Source organism: Pimephales promelas, chromosome 6 (assembly GCF_988280905.1).
Source record: "Pimephales promelas chromosome 6, fPimPro1.hap1.1, whole genome shotgun sequence".
NCBI lineage: Eukaryota > Metazoa > Chordata > Actinopteri > Cypriniformes > Leuciscidae > Pimephales > Pimephales promelas.
In genome coordinates this window covers 12,147,342-12,163,816 of record NC_142774.1, presented here as the reverse complement: position 1 = coordinate 12,163,816, position 16,475 = coordinate 12,147,342, and the positions used below count along the sequence as shown (strand labels likewise).

At 38.2% G+C, this 16,475-nt stretch overlaps 1 long non-coding RNA gene across 1 annotated transcript in view; it reads left to right on the top strand.

The window, feature by feature from the left end:
* The first annotated feature begins 615 nt into the window (after positions 1-615).
* Positions 616-16,475, top strand: part of LOC148978503 (uncharacterized) — an 89,718-nt gene continuing 73,858 nt past the window's right edge. Inside the window, exon 1 of the long non-coding RNA XR_016169016.1 lies at positions 616-831. This is a non-coding gene — a long non-coding RNA (uncharacterized LOC148978503). The remainder of the gene's footprint in view (positions 832-16,475) is intronic.

The following is a 16,475-nucleotide window of genomic DNA, read 5'->3' as shown; positions in this document are numbered from 1 at the left end:
TAAAAAAAATGTTTACACTTCTGGTCTTCTGGGTATGACCCCACATTAAAATGAATGTGAAATGTGAAAAAAACTAAACATATAAAACTAATCAACTAAACTAATCAAAAAAAAAAAAAAAAAAAAAAAAAAAAAAAATCCAGCATAAATCTGAAGGTTTTTACACAGAAATGAAGGCCTAGTAGCTACTAGAGCATAAATGCAATGTAACATATAAAAAAGTAATATTTCATATGCAAGCTAATGGTGTAGTTTTTTGTAGATTTGTAGTTGTGGTATGGATACAAAAGTACTTTTTTTATCTCCAAAAACAGCATTAATGAATAGTAAACAAAAAAATTTATTTGTATGAATAAAAATGTATATTTTTTGTACAATTACTCATTACAATTACAAGTTGTAGACCCCGAAGTCCAGAAGTGAAAACAGGAAACAAAGACCATTTAAAGGTTAAGAAAATGACTTGACTTGACTTGACTCGTGACTTGCCTTCAGATCCAATGACTCGTGACTTGCCTTCACTTGAACTGTATGACTCGAGAATGATTTCATATATTTTTTTAATATAAATTATTGCAACATCAATTGATGAACAAAATAAAAGCAACGGAACCATTGACGCAGTCATCAGATTCTGCACGATTGCGTGACGCTGCACAAGCACAGGAGCGGTGAGCGCGCTAAATACAAAAACATCTCCCAGCATCGTTTCTTTTTGGATATAAACACTAGAAATTGGCCACATTCCTACAAGAAGATTGCTCTACTCATAATAACTGGCAAGGGATATCGGACACGACCATCCTCGAACTTCACTCACCATGTCCAAAAGTAAGCTATAGCTTGTTTAATCTGTTTGTTATATATTAAATATATAGTTAATTTAATTCGTTTTAGAGAGAACAGTGGTCAAAACAGCATGCCTCTTTATATAAAACTATGTTTTCAAGCTTAAGTCAGTCAATAGATTAAACTGATAATAATTAGTTATGGCATATAACAGTGTATTCAGTATTCACACAGACATTTGCAACAGTTTTTTTTTTTTCCAAATCATGCTTTAAAGCCAAATATGTCCCTGTTCCAATGACGGAAAACAACAAAAGAAACTGTTAATGATGTTTTGTCGTGTTTTATGTTTCTATTGAAGTAGGGCAAGATGTTATCAGGGGTTTGGGGGGGTAAATGCCAGCAGAATTAATATGCAACCAAAATTCAAGATGTGGTGGAAAAAAAATGGCCCTAGTAGCTAGTCTATTTATATTTATAACATATGATATTTAGTAAACAGTTTAGTAAACAAAGAGTGGTTTAGTTTCAGAATGAATCTTCTGTTTTGAAGGAATCAATTGAATGAATGATTCTATGACTCGTACATTAAGACGGTGATTTGGCGCCACCGATTGGCGTTTTTAAAAATAAAAATTAATTGATTTTCTTTAGCATCTAATTTTCTCTATATTAAAATGATAATATTTAAATTAATAATCTTATAACATTATATATGGTGTTGTGATTATTATATATAGTGTTGCAGTATAAATGCATGGTTAGAAAAAAAATGTTAAAACAGAAAAAAACGCCCCTGGAAATCAATTTTAGGGGTCATATCTGGGCTCTTAATGGGAAAGTTAACGTCTACCAGTGATATTCTATAAAAAACAACAACAATATAAGCAAAGTTACATCATGTATAAAACCAATATAATTAATGCATCACATGTGTGAATTTAGCTTCAAATTATTTATCTTCTTTTTTCGTGTAATTGTTATTATAATAATAATAATTCCAAATTTGGGTAATCATAAAATACATCCTTTAATAAATCATATGAATAGTATTTATATTGCGATTTAAATGTATAATAAAGGTAATCATTTCTGAGGGAAAAATAAATAAGGTTTAGGCCAATATAAACTCTACTTTTTTTGTTTGGCATTTTAACTTGACTTCGACTTGACCCTTAGCAGGACTTGACTTGCTTGAAGTGAACCACTGACTTGACTTGACTTCACTTCACTTGGTTGACCTGCGACTTAGACTTGCTTGAGACTTGATGGTATGGGACTTGAGACTTGCTTGTGACTTGAACATGTGTGACTTACTCCCTTCTCTGGTGCTCCTGTAATTCCTGGTTTCTACTCCTTGTGTTTGGATTGTTACAAAAGAAGACCCAAACAAAACACGATGGCTACATCAAGGAAACTCCTGTTCCTCCAGCAAGGCTCCATAGAGGAATATACAGTTCAATTTTGTGCCCTGGCTATCTTTTAAGACATTTTCTTTCATTTTGGGATAAATGAGTCATGTTTTCCAAGAGGAAATGGCAAATTCACCCTCAAAAGCCCAGGGGTCTCAATTCTCTCAAGCCCAGTGGTCTCAGCTCTCTCAAGCCCAGCGGTCTCTCAAGCCTCAAGCCCAGAGGTCTCAATTCTCTCAAGCCCAGCGGTCTCTCAAGCCTGGTGGTCTTAACTCTCTCAAGCCCAGCGTCAGCTACACTTACTGTGATGGCAACCGCTATCTTGTGTGTTTGGGCTGTGACATGCTCCTCCCAAGGTGGCTGCATGCACTACAGCTCCTCCTGAGGCAGTGCCCGCTCTTGAACTCTCTCTGTCATGGCCAGAGAGGCCATCTCTGAAACCTCTGCCTGCCCTTTCATGGCTAAGGAGGCCATCTTCTTTGAACCCTTAGCCTGCCCTGTCACGGCCAAGGAGGCTGTCTCTGGACTCTCTACCTGCCTTGTTACGGTCACTAAAGCTGTCCCTAAACTCTCTGTTCCCCCTCTCAGCTCTGTTAAGGCCAAGGAGATCGTACCTAAACTGTCTGTTCTCCATCTCTCTCCGTTCTGCTGGGCTCATCATGGTCCTCAGCTCTGCCAGTTCCACCGTGGTCTTCGGCTCTGCTGGCTCTGCCGTGGTACTCTGCTCTGCCAGCTCCACTGTGGTTTTCAGCTCCACCTTGGTGGTCTCCTGCCCTGTCTGCTCCACATTGTTTCCCTGTTCTGCCCTGGCTCTACACTTTTCTGGCTCTGCTTCAGTCTTCAGGCCCACTTCCACCACAAGGACCTGACCCTCCATTTTTTTTTTTTTTCAGTTTGAAGTTTTTCTTGATTCGTTCTCTGAGTGTTCCCAGGTATGTCTTGTATGCCATTACCCCTTGCGTATATTAACCCCAATGTTTCCTTTGATCTTTGATAGTTCTCGTCCATTGTTGGACATGTTATTGGCATCCTCAGTTCTGTTCCCGTGATTCCTGGTTTCTACTATGTACTTGTGCTTGAATTGTTCAATTGTGCACTCTCCCTCATCTCTGAGTTATTAGCAGAATTCCATTTATGAACTAGGCCCATTATGTGCATGTTCAACTCAGCAAGTGGTGTCCAGTTATCATTTCAGAAAAAATGGCTTTTTTGCATGTATTAAATACAAGTCTTTAGACATTCTCCTAACAATAAGTAACTGTGGAACTACATGTCAGCTAACTCATTAGTATTACACATTAGAGTATAGGTAGGTCTTAGGGTCTGTAGAATAAGTTGACAACAAAATAAGTAGTTGCAAAGTTACTTATGGTTAGTAGAATCTCTAAAGTAGACTATTGAAAGGACTATGGATGTGTATATATATATATATATATATATATATATATATATATATATATATATATATACTGTAGAAATGAAATGAGTATGGTAATATACCAACAGCCACCCAGTGAGAAACTGTCTGTTTTTTATGATACGTCGCTGTCCTCAGGTCTCATGAGATTTGATGACCTGACAGTGAGGCTGCAGTGCCTCAAGAACTGAGACGCTGGGGAGCGAGGTTAAGCCTCCAAAGTCCGAACACCACCATTTAGCACAGACCACTCCACCTCACACTAAATTAATATTTCAGCACTCAATCTATATTCATTAGAACACACTGCCTCTGACCGCCACTTCTGTGGCGCATACACAAGCTTTTATTTCTTCATCTTATTTATTTATTTCGTTCCCTGAAGCAAGTTGACATGCTGCAATTATTGCTGACTATTAAAGGGCACTTAAAACATCTCAACTGTTGCCACGGGCACAGCAGCGATGTGAATTAAAGAGACTCTTGGATAGGGGCAGGTGGGTATGATGTGAAATGACAGGCAGAAGTGGGTAGCTGGCACACTACATTTCAATTCTTTAAATGCATCTGCAGGTTCAGCTGAAGTCTTGCTGATCAGGGTTAGATAAGATTTAGCCATGATTTCAGAATATCAGCATACAAAATTATCTCTGTAATAAGATAAAATCAGTTTTTTTTTTTTGGTAATATTTCTAAAAATCACGATTAGAGTCGACTCGCCATGAAATCTTAAATTGATTATTCATATTTTTAATGGAATATTGCATTGAGCATATTATTTTTTATTTTATTTGTGCACATCTTTATTTTATCAAACAATTCATGTACCTTTTAAACATTCTTTTAATCTTTAAATAAAAACTTCCCCTGTCTCTCAGACCGACAATTAGCACATGACAATGATCAAGCGATTCGATCAGTTCTAGACTGACAAAGAAAAGTCCCGCTATACATTTGTGTGTGTGTGTGTGTGTGTGTGTGTGTGTGTGTGTGTGTGTGGAATTAATGTATCTGTTCCGACTGAATGGAACATTCTTTTTTTTTTTTTTTTTTAACAAAGAGATGTTCTCATCTCTTTTCTATCACACTACTAAGAAAATTGTCCAATCAATGATATTTGCACTTTTAGGTATTTGCACTTTTAAAACTATGCCATGGTAAAGCTCAGTAAATACGGTTTGACTTCCTTTCTTCTCTGTGACAGTCAGATGGCAGAAACCATTTACGTACCATAAATTCAACATATAACAAATAATACATTCAAAATGTAATAATGTACAATCTACTCCAGCTACTTTTACTTCCACTCACATTTGCGTTTTTCATTATGCCATGATGTTTTGATCTTTTATTGGTTTACACATCTTCACTTGATAGAAATTTGCAGCTCAGAATCCAGTGGAATGCGGCAATGATGAAAACATGATCTTGTTTGAATGGAAGTCAATGCAAAAAAGTTTGGTGTGACTGCATCTTTAAGGATTTGAACAATGCCACCATGATGTTTGTGCATGGACATGAGTGATAACTTAAAAGAGAACTCCGGTGCAAAATGAACCTTTGGTCTAATAAAACATTGGTTTCCGTTCTCTGAGATTTGTTTTCATGATAATCGAATGTAAAGAGTTTTATCTTTAAAAACTGTTTTGGGTATAATACTAGTATATGGGGGCATTTAATAAGTAAAAAGTAATCGCTAGTTAATAATACCTCTAGCAAGCCTTAAAATAGCCCCACACTAACACAGTAACACAATGAGGGTCCCTACATGCAAAACTAAGGATTGAGAACTTTGTACTTTGCATGTTATGTTACTGTGGGGCTATTTTGAGCCATGTTAGTGGTATTAACTAGCTATTTCTTTTTACTTATTATATGCCCCCATATACTAGCGTTATATGCTAAACAGTTTTAGAGATAAAACTCTTTACATTCGATTATCATGAAAACAAATCTCAGAGAACGGTCGACTAGGTACCAATATTTTATTTAATATTGGTAGCTAGTTGACCAAAGGTTCAAAGGTTCGACCAATAGACCAAAGGTTCATTTTGCGCCGGAGTTCTTCTTTAAGTTACTGAGGAAAGGTTTGTCATATTTTTTTCAATTATGGAAAATTTGGGAGATTTTAGTAACGCGCAAGAGGATTTTCTCAACAGAAATTTAACAGCCCTAGTAAAAATCTAGTTCTTTCAACAATTGCCTTCAATTTCTCCTGAATGTAGAACATAGATGTGTTATCCATTTCAACAGCATCCTTCAAAAGGACTGTCTGATAATATGACACCCTATCTTCTGTGTATTTTCACATTGAGGTGTCTCAGATCAGGCTGCAAAGAGAGAGTCTCTCACAGTTGAACTAATCCCTGATCAGTGCAGCAGACAGTGACACAGTGCAGTGTAAGCTGTCTCTGGGGCCTCTTTCTGGAGCCTGTCACAGCTCTTGCATTTAGGTCACCTTTACTACATGCACATTTGCTTTAGCCATCACTTCTGCTTCACTGCTCACTCTAGTACAAGCCACAGCAAGCTGAGTTTAGTTGGCAACTCCCGCTGAATTATTTCTCTGTGTGTGTTTGCAAATGCCTATCTGTGCAACCTATCTGTTTTCACATGTGCAAATTGGGTATTTAAATTTAAATTCAGCTTATTATTCTGTTTAAATGTCAAACAGTTGAATGCATACTGGTTCCAATAAATACTATCATTATACACTCACCGGCCACTTTATTAGGTACCCCATGCTAGTAACAGGTTGGACCCCCTTTTGCCTTCAGAACTGCCTCAATTCTTCGTGGCATAGATTCAACAAGGTGCTGGAAGCATTCCTCAGGGAGTTTGGTCCATATTGACATGATGGCATCACACAGTTGCCGCAGATTTGTCGGCTGCACATCCATGATGCGAATCTCCCGTTCCACCACATCCCAAAGATGCTCTATTGGATTGAGATCTGGTGACTGTGGAGGCCATTTGAGTACAGCGAACTCATTGTCATGTTCAAGAAACCAGTCTGAGATGATTCCAGCTTTATGACATGGCGCATTATCCTGCTGAAAGTAGCCATCAGAAGTTGGGTACATTGTGGTCATAAAGGGATGGACATGGTCAGCAACAATACTCAGGTAGGCTGTGGCGTTGCAGCGATGCTCAATTGGTACCAAGGGGCCCAAAGAGTGCCAAGAAAATATTCCCCACACCATGACACCACCACCACCAGCCTGAACCGTTGATACAAGGCAGGATGGATCCATGCTTTCATGTTGTAGACGCCAAATTCTGACCCTACCATCCGAATGTCGCAGCAGAAATCGAGACTCATCAGACCAGGCAACGTTTTTCCAATCTTCTATTGTCCAATTTCGATGAGCTTGTGCAAATTGTAGCCTCAGTTTCCTGTTCTTAGCTGAAAGGAGTGGCACCCGGTGTGGTCTTCTGCTGCTGTAGCCCATCTGCCTCAAAGTTCGACGTACTGTGCGTTCAGAGATGCTCTTCTGCCCACCTTGGTTGTAACGGGTGGTTATTTGAGTCACTGTTGCCCTTCTATCAGCTCGAACCAGTCTGGCCATTCTCCTCTGACCTCTGGCATCAACAAGGCATTTCCGCCCACAGAACTGCCGCTCACTGGATGTTTTTTCTTTTTCGGACCATTCTCTGTAAACCCTAGAGATGGTTGTGCGTGAAAATCCCAGTAGATTAGCAGTTTCTGAAATACTCAGACCAGCCCTTCTGGCACCAACAATCATGCCACGTTCAAAGTCACTCAAATCACCTTTCTTCCCCATACTGATGCTCGGTTTAAACTGCAGGAGATTGTCTTGACCATGTCTACATGCCTAAATGCACTGAGTTGCCGCCATGTGATTGGCTGCTTAGAAATTAAGTGTTAATGAGCAGTTGGACAGGTGTACCTAATAAAGTGGCCGGTGAGTGTATATTAAACATTAAAACATATTAAACCTATTTAGCCTGGCCACCTTCATCCAAGTAGTATACAGGGGCCTTCACTGATATTGCATTCCTTTTTTTTTCTCTCCCCCCCCCCCCCCCCGCAACTGATATTGCATTCCATCAGTAAGAGTAGAGTGTGAAGGTTGAATTAGCAGAGCAATAGCACAGTGGTACATTAAATATTGCAATCCACACAACATAATGGAAGACATAACAGATTTCAAGAGAGGAAAATTTGTTGGTTCGCTTCTCACTGGCTCATCTGTGACCAGGACAGCAAGTCGTTGTGGTGCATGGAGAGCTACATGTATGGGTAAAGTCGGCATACCACCATAAGACGAACCACATCCAACAGGAGTAACTGTGTCGACGCAACAGAAGCTTTCTAAAAGGGATGCCCAGATTTTAATGTATTCAAAAAGCATAAAAAAGCTGCTCAACTCTTTGCAGAATTATGGCGCTTTTCCATTACCAGTACCGCCTCTGCTCGGCTCGACTCAGCTCCCTTTTCGTTCTGTTTTCCATTGCAGACAGTACCGCCACAAATAGTACCCGGTCGTCATAGCGACGCCTTTCGTTCCTCGTTGCCCCATCAAGCTCTCGCTGGATCCTTTCTTCGGCCACCAAACAAAGGAAAGTCTGCACCTCCTCGTTTGACCATGGTGTATTCTTCTGAGTTGCCATAATAATAGTAGTTAGTTTAGTAGCTATCTCTGGCAAAAACTATTTAAAAATAGCGGGGTTATTCTGGATACTCCATCTGGCGTGTGCAATGATGACCCAGTGAATGGTGCCTATTCACTCTGACCAATCAGCAGTCGGCAGTGTTTTCACGTCACATTTTGGTATCGCCTTAGCTCGCCTTAGCAGAACCTCGCCGGAGGTGGTACAAAAAAAAGTACCCCAAAGCAACAACAGGTACAACTTTTACACAGTGGAAACCAAAAAAAGGCGAGCTGAGTTGAGTCGAGTCGAGCTGGTACTGTGTAGTGGAAAAGCGCCATTAAATGCTCACCTCAACGCTCCCGTTTCCACCAAAACTGTTCATCAGGAGCTCCACAGAGTCAGAATTCATGGTCGGGCTACTATAGCCACAGGTCACTCTTGCCAATGACAAGTGTTAGTTTCAATGGTGCCAACACTGCAAATATTGGGCTGTGGACATTGTGAAACATATATTGTTTTATTGATACTTAACACCCAGACTGTCACACCGATATAGCGGAATTTTGAGCTTCACACCGCTCGGCTTCACTCACATGATATGCTCACAGCATCACAATGTGGATTCTTGGAAAAAGAATGTCTCAAAATCCCTCTGGCCGCTGTGCAGGACCTGTCATTCCCAAGATATTTATGCTGTATTGGCTACAATAGGAGGGCCTACACCATACTAATTAACAATTCAGGGGTAAACCTTTACGCTTACTTCTCAAGTCATAGGCCTATGTGTGAATTCACCACTCATGAGACTGCCATAATTATGTTCAGTTCTGGTTTAATTTTTATCGTAGCCCATTTATAAGGCACACTTTTGTTTTATTAAAGCCGCAGCCCAGAGTTTTTCCCCTTTGTCGACATCTCTGTTCGAAAAATGGAATTACAGTCATTCGCGGAATTATCAACTTTACGTGAGTTGTACTTTAACATCCTCGACACGTCACAGGGCGAATGAACACAGTTTTTGAAGAGAGTGTTCAGCTGTCAGTGTCCGTGCTGATGTGGATACTGGCATTCAGAATCACAGATTATTCTGTATTCTGTGATAATTTAATAATTTTGACCAGAAAATGTCATCTGAACAAGTAAGAAATATCCATTTTTGTTCTGGTTCTGACCGTAAATCGATGATCAAATCTAAAAATCGCTTATCATATTGAGCAAAACAGTGCAAATTATACTTTGTTCTCAAATTGTTAATGTTAACAATGTCAGCAATTGCGTAACAACATGTAATGTCCTTCAGAAATGTATCCTTTTTTTTCGCATGGGTCCAGTTTCAGTCTCTTTTTTTCTGTAGCTTTTGCATTTTACAGCGGATGAATCTGTTGTCACTAGTGATTGTCGTTTGAACCTTTCTGGAAACGGCAATTAAATTAAGTTTAATTATATCAAGTGCTGTGAGAAAAGGCTATAAATACCCTCCTCCAACACCCTCACAATCATAGCTTATTAGCCGAGACTCCTTTATGTACAGCAGTGACGTAGCAGGCTAATGCAAAGGCATGCTCGAATCTCCCGTGGAAATCCATCACTACCACTGGAATTTAAAACATTATTACAGGCTTACCACTTTGAATCGAGCTAAGGCAAGCAGAGAGTGTTGATCACTGGTTGGTTATGTATTTTCTCAAATATATATTTTAGATCATTTTTAACCCCCTAAAAGCTATGGACTGCAGCTTTGAAGATACTTGACTAATTGAAATACCACTTATCTCATCGTCATATTTGTGGAGCAACCCGTGACAGAGACAGAATTGTTTTGGACCCCATTGATTTAAAAATATTTTCATTTGACATTCTTTATTCTTTAAATGAATGTCTGAACTGTCCATTTTAATGGTTGCCATAGCATTACAATAGTCTGGAATAGCTCATAAATCTCTGGACAGAATCTGTTATATTTCACCAAGATGGTTTTCTGAGTATCTAAGATTCAGCTGCTTATTGAATCTGCAACAGTTTGTCTGTGTGCAGTGATTATGTTAACAACCAAATGCTAATAAACATTGATAAAATTGTTATGGCCAATACAAATTACTCGCCACTCTATTTATCACCACTCTATTGTATCAATTAAACACACTCCCCACAAACCCAATAAGTACACAAACACTCAGACGAGCACAGTGCTATATTGTGACTTTGAATGAGCTACTAAAAGCAGATTATTGATCAATGAGTCGAGTGTGAGCAAAAGAGGACAGGAAGGATGAGTGGAGACGGATTAGACAGATAATCTCTAGTAAAATAAAAAAGGCGCCGCCGGATCATTGATCAGGAATGGATGACAGTGAATGGAGTGGAGGAATGAAGGACCAGTACTAATTATCATTTGAGTGAGAATAGCCATGAAGATCTATAAGTCCAGACACTGTCCAATGCCACTTGGGGCAAACTAATGCTAATATTCTCTCAGAAAGAACAGCAGAGTCAATACACCTCCATTAGTACATAGACACCCCTTCACTCCTCTCCTCTTTTATCTCATGCTCTTTCTCGCTCTCGCAAGGCCAAGGAGCCCATTCTGCACTCGGATAAATTTCACCCCTGTCTTTCTGCTGTTCACACACACAGTCTTACTCACAAGCACGCTGGTCACTCAATTCATTCCCCCATTAGTCTCAAGTTTCAGCACTGCTGTGTGTGGAACATCGATTTTGTCTTTTCTGTCACACTAAGTGAGCAATAGACAGCTGTACTGCAATGGGTTTGAATCCAGGTTCTTAGTATAAACATATTTAAATATTATTTGTGGCTACAGTTGATACAGTCTATGTTTCTTTTTTAAGAATATCAACATATAGTGTGTGTGAACAATATACTATAGGGCATTACTGGTCATCACATATTTACAGTCGTGCTTAGAATGCAGAGAATGAATGGTACCCCTGATAAATATAATAAAAACTGTCTGTTAAAAAATAAATATGCAGTGTTTATCCTTTTGATCTTTCATTCCAAAAATTGGGGTGTGTGGAATCTAAACATTAAGGGGAATATACTTCAGAGATATTTTACTCTTAAAAATTTGAATGAAAGCAGACAGATGTGTATATATATATATATATATATATATATATATATATATATATATATATATATATTGGCATTTTGTTTCATTGAATTTGTAGGGTCATTAAAAACAAATATCCCCAGACATCACTCATGTCCACTACTGTACTTGTTGTTATGTATGACCAAAACCAATATATACTTCCATGTGTTATCTATCAAACTAATTATGAATATTAAAAATGTAAGTGCACTGAACATGGATGATGTCATGTAATTTCCTGACATATCTGGTGGAACCTAATGCATAAATCAGACACCCAAGCTCCCCAGATACTCTAAACACATTTGGCTTTTCACCCTCTCCACTTTCACATAACACACACACACACACACACATACTTGACTAGATAACTTACAACCAGACAGAGAAGCCTGCTGGTGTTCATACACACGTGCACCTCCTCTTTCTCTGTCTCAGTCTTCTGCTTCACTGATCTTCTTTTCCAAACGGTTCATTGTCCACTAACCCCCATTCAATTTCCTTAAGCGCCAAGCATCACCCAGGCCACAGAAGTCTACTAAATTAGTAGATCAATAAGCTATCTGAAACTCTTTAGGGGGTATTGAAAAAGCCCTGTTCTCTTCTCCAGTTGCTCGTCCTAACGAATAGGATGTTGTTTATGTTGTAATGTGCTGTGTCATGGAGTTCTTGTTACAAGTGTCCCCCTGGACCACTGGCCACTTCAGGGACTCGCTCACTCAGTCTCAAATTCAAATTCATATTGGTTTATTGGCTACATATTTTAGTATACTTTTTAAGAGGGGCTAGGGGGGTATGTGTGTATATTAAATACTGAATTCTAAACAAATTGCTAATTATTAGGTTAATTCATTTTTGACATGCATGACCATTAAAATGAATTTTACAATTTTGTAATGCAACCCTTTCTCATTTTCTTCGTATGGCAAAAAGTAATTATATAATTTGCTTTGGGTTTACAGACGTCATGAAATGGAAGTTGTGATAGTCCTTTCCTACTAAGACGTATATATGACTGAAAAAGAAAATTTTTTTTGGGTGGGACTAGATTTTGTCCATCACGAATGGATTGGATTGTTGTTGTTTGCTATTGCTGCAGGTTTTCCCGCCCTCGGGCCACTAAACAACACGTCATCAGATCAAAAAATTATTTTGTTTAAAGATTATGAGGGCAAATGAATTATTTTTTTTTCATTTATTTTGAATATTGATGGCATGGATAAATCATATATAATTTATACACTACACTAGTCCATTAAAAATAACAATTGTCCATTTTGAAATCATAATGTGTTAATCAGAAACTCAAGATCATAAATGGAAACGTTATTACTTGAAAATGTATGCTACCCTTTACTATAATGGCCTTGAATATAATTTGCTCACTTGCGTTTGGAATAATGTTTTAGTTTTCCCTTCCGCTCACATTTAGTTGTTTGACGCATGCAGGCAGCATCGCCTATAAACTCAATCACATAACAATAGGCCACTACCTGCTATCACTTATGGCCTATTAATCATCAAACATGAATGACGACGAGATGTTGATTGTGGAAGGTGAGAAACATATTAGGCCAGTTATTGGTTTATTAGGTCAGCACTTGGCAAGTTCCACGTGGAATAGGCTACATAGAGATGCCAATGTGTTTACACTCTGCAGTGAGTGATTGTGATTGCGAGTGCGCGAGAGTGTAAGGAGGTCGTTCTAATGAGGCTAGTTTGGTTATTGATCATGTCGTGTTGCGGCCATTGTGTGGATGTTTGGTTAGTAGCCTATTGTTTGACATTATGCACTGCTGCAATGTCTCTTCGTAAATATGAATGGTTGTCTATCTAACTCTCCTTTTTCTGTTTTACCTTCATCAGGTCTCTTTGTTTCTTTTATTATGTGCTTCTTTTCCATTTTGCTATTGCGTATCTATTATTAATGAGTAATTTTTTTAATATTAGGAAGTACACACAAAGCTATTTTGGGTTTCCAATAATTGCTAGTACCATCCTAAATCGTGTCCTTGGCACCTGATTTTCTAAATTAATGTTACAATTTGTTTTGTTGCACTTGTGTTTTCTCAAACACCCTCTTTGTTTTTTCCTATTCTATTTTTTAGAATAGTAATTATCTTATTGTCTCATCCTCCTCCTAGCATCATATTAGGGGCCCTTTCACTCCAATGAGTGGTCTTACCCTCAGGCCAGAGACACGACCTCTACTCTCTGTGGACCCCCAAACTCCTGCACCCACTCTATCCAACAACGTCTGTCAAGCCTTTTCTCGTCACCTCCAAATCTCTACATTTTGTTTCGACTGTTGTTTTTGTTTTTATTAATTAAATTTAAACCTATTGTTGTCAGTGCCTTGTATCAAATGATTGATTATATGTACAGTATATGTACTTAAGCTTCAAACTCAGTTAAACAATAGAATGTTTATGTTGAAGAGAACATTTAAAGGGATAGTTCAACCAAAAATATAAATTATGTCATAATTTACTCACTCTTAAGCTGTTCCAAACCTGAATTCATTTCTTTTTTTCCCTCTGCTGAACACAAAAGAAGATATTTTGAAAAAGGTCGGTAACCAAACAGTTGATGGACCCCAGAGACTTCATGGTATTTTTTTTTTTTACTATGGAAGTCATTGGGGTCTATCAACTGGTGACTGACATTCTTCAAAAACGTATTATTACTGTGTTATTACAGTTTTTCTGAATTTCTGAAACACTAAACCCCAATCTCTGAACCATATTCTTAATAGTCTAAACCAATTTGTTGAAAAAAATCACTCTTTCTGTAAAATATTAGACACATTCATGTAGTTAAAACACTGTTTGCAAATCTCATGTACTTTTTTTTTAAAACTCTAAACACATTCTCACTCACCAAAACGCATTTTGCACTGTGGTGCACTTACTTTAAAAAAGTTGTCATTTTTTTACACACATTAACTCAAAATTGTTCACTTTTTTTTTCTAAAGATGTGACCAAACCAACTGTACCTAATACAAGTCAGTTCAGGGTCTCACAATTTACTCAAAATGTTGGATGTTGTTATATCAACAATGGATGGAAACAATATAAGAGGGAGAGAAGGAAGAGGATGAGTAAGAGGAGGTGAACAAGGAGGAAGAGGATGAGGATGAAGAAGAGCAAGGTGTGGAGAATATTGTCAATGCTGACTGCTTTAGGGTTTTTGCCTTTCCCTCAGGGAGATGACAGTGTCTGAGATGTGGAGAAACTCTTCCAGCCAGACCAACATAAAGACATGATGCTGAAGAAGAATCAAATTTCTCTCGCTGACCTTTATTTTGCAGTTGCACAACTCTTCTGAGTGTACTTTACTGTAACATGCGTTCATTTAGATTTTTTTTTTTACTGTAACCTTTTTGGCTTTGGCAGTTGGGTCGCTGTATTTTCACAGTATGCAAGTGGTGCATATAGAGACATTCAATAGGCCTACTATTCAGGATTACTATACTTACTATACTTTTTTACGTAATTACAAAATTTGTTTACTTTGTTACAATATAGTTTTTTTCTGTGCTCTCCATTTTTTGATGTAGTGACTAATGAATGATCTGGTGTTTATAATTTTGACTCGCTGTCTGAAAGCATTGTTTGATTTTGAGCACAGATAAAATGGTTTTGCCAGATGAGTCAGAGGTTCTGTGAATGTGGTTTGAAAATGTGGTTTTATGTTTAAGGTTTTGAGAAAGTGAGTAATGGTTTAAAGATGAAAATGTGTTTTGGCAATTCAGAAAAACTTTAATACAGGTTTGAAACAACCTGAGGGTGAGTAGATTATCACAGGATTGTCACTTTTGGGTAAACTATCCAAGGATTCTGTGTTGATGACTCTTTGTGGAGGTGAATAGATGTCTGATGCTCTAACACTTTGTAGGGCTGTTACCATGGATATGCCTTGATTATACAAAATACATAAATTAAAATTAATATAAATTGTGACATTGTTTGTTCCTCTTGATCTTGTATGGTTACCACAAGTCTTAGTGATGAAGATAGCCTTTTTTCTTTGCGTATATATATATATATATATATATATATATATATATATTGCCGACAGAACATATAAAACTGAATCAAAAAGTTAAACAAACATCTTTAAGATTTTTTCTTTACATGTGAAATAAAGAAAACAGTTACAAACTGAAACAGGAAGTGTTTCTGGACTAGTGTTGTTTACATCTTGCAAAATGGTCTATAGGATTTAGGGTGCTGCTTTTCCATCTTAAATTTCTCTGGTGCTTTCCTCCCAGTTGCCAATGACAACGACCTCTGTTAGAGAACTAAGAAAGGTCTTGAGGTCAAAGTACTTGGAGGACCCCCAGCAACACAGGCCACTTCCAAGTTGGGTAGAACGGCACACACACACACACACACACACAAAGTGGGACAATGAGTACAGATGTACAGACGCAACGCAACCACAACCCCCAACAGAGTCTACTTGACCCAGAACTGTGCAGAATATTTTAGACAATGGAACCTCATAACAGAGAATTGCTGTCCACACTTATGTCCACTTTTAAGTTGTTCTTTGTTCTCATCTGAAGTATGTGTGTGGATACATGAGGTATGCAGTATAGTTGATGCTCAGTGAACATCAGGAAGTGATGGACTGTGACAAGGCATGGGGTGGAGAAGAATGGTATGTTCAGCCTAGAACTTACTGTGTGCCTAGAGCACACACAGCAACACACATATGTGTGTGTGTGTGCGTGTGTGTGTGTGTAAAATAAAAAATAAAAGTTTTTACATGACCTTTGTTACATTTGTAAAAAAAAAAAAAAAATCCGATTTGAATTACTAAAAAATGGAGACATTTTTTATTTTTTTTAACAAATGTCTTTGATGAATGAAATTTTCCTGCTGAATGTTCATTTTGGTTTAATTTGGCAAAGTGACTATATAATCACTCCTAAATGGTCAGCCACACCTCTTCCTGTATCGGCTGTCAATCATGCAGACAGCATGTCTGCTTCCAGAGCTCAGGTGCCTTGTGGACTGCTGTTGTCAAGCGCAAGCATCAGAGCACTCGGAAATGTGAGAGTCTCTGGCGGCCGACAGGAGGCCACTTTAGGAGATGCTATCTCGAGGACCCAAACAC